This window comes from Nycticebus coucang, chromosome 9, assembly GCF_027406575.1.
Source record: "Nycticebus coucang isolate mNycCou1 chromosome 9, mNycCou1.pri, whole genome shotgun sequence".
In the NCBI taxonomy this organism is placed as follows: domain Eukaryota; kingdom Metazoa; phylum Chordata; class Mammalia; order Primates; family Lorisidae; genus Nycticebus; species Nycticebus coucang.
The window spans coordinates 37,047,588-37,048,689 of record NC_069788.1 but is presented as its reverse complement, the minus strand read 5'-3'; the positions used below and the strand labels follow the sequence as shown (position 1 = coordinate 37,048,689).

Sequence of the window (1,102 nt, the reverse complement as noted above, 5' to 3'; positions counted from 1 at the left end):
GGCGGGCGCCTGTCGTCCCAGCTACTCGGGAGGCTGAGGCAAGAGAATCGCTTAAGCCCAGGAGTTGGAGGTTGCTGTGAGCCGTGTGACGTCACTGCCCTCTACCCGAGGGCGGTACAGTGAGGCTCTGTCTCTACAAAAAAAAAAAAAAAAAAATGGACAAAACCTGTTCTCATTGCCTCATGTTCAGAATTCTTGTGTTTTAGCACAACCTATCAATTTTTTTATTTAAAAGAAATTGTTTTTCACATCAAATGAGTAAAGTGCCAATGTTATAACAAGGTTTGAAGGAGCCATATCTCACATATTAGTGTGAAAGTCCTATCATCATGTTTATGATCTCAACTGTTTTATTTTTATAAGTTTTATATTTTGTTCCAAAATGAAGAGATGAGAGATTTCAAGCTGTCATTTGCAAATCCTTATTTACAAATACATTTGGGGATGGAATTCCACTATAGATCATTATTATTCCCAGTAAGTAAATTGCTTCTCATTATGTTGTCCTTGGTAGAGTGCTATGGTGTCACAGCTCACAGCAACCTCAACCTCTTGAGCATAAGCAATTCCCTCTTGCCTCAGCCTCCCAAGTAGCTGGGTCTACAGGTGCCTGCCACAACACCCAGCTGTTTTTTTGTTGTTGCTGCAGTTGTCATTGTTGTTTGATAATGTGTTGAACCTGGGCCAGGTTCGAACCTGCCTGCCTCCATGAGTGTGGCCAGCACCCTAACCACTGAGCCATGAATTGTTTCTTGTTACGGTTTGAATGTGTTCCCCAAATTTTATGTGTTAGAAATTTAATACCCAGATGTATATGCTGATGACATTTGGAGGGTTTTTTTTTTTAAATGAGGTAATTAGAATTAGATTAGATCATGAAGTGGGGCTCCCGTGATGAGATTAGGATTTATAAGGGAAGAGAGAGAGACTTGAGCTAGCAGCTTGCTCTGTCTCAGCATATGATGCCTCCCACCATATCACGATGCATCAGGAAAGCCTCCACCAAATGTAGGTGCCACGCTCTTGCACTTCCCAGCCACCAGAATCATGACTTAAATAAAATTCTTTATAAATTATCCAGTCTGTGTCATTCAGTTACAGC

The 1,102-nt window shown here is 41.3% G+C and overlaps 1 non-coding gene across 1 annotated transcript; it reads right to left on the bottom strand.

The window, feature by feature from the left end:
- Positions 1 to 248: 248 nt before the first annotated feature.
- On the bottom strand, positions 249 to 350 carry LOC128595272 (small nucleolar RNA U13). Its single transcript, XR_008382907.1, has one exon. It is a non-coding gene; the product is annotated as a small nucleolar RNA U13 (small nucleolar RNA).
- Between the last annotated feature and the right edge of the window lie 752 nt (positions 351 to 1,102).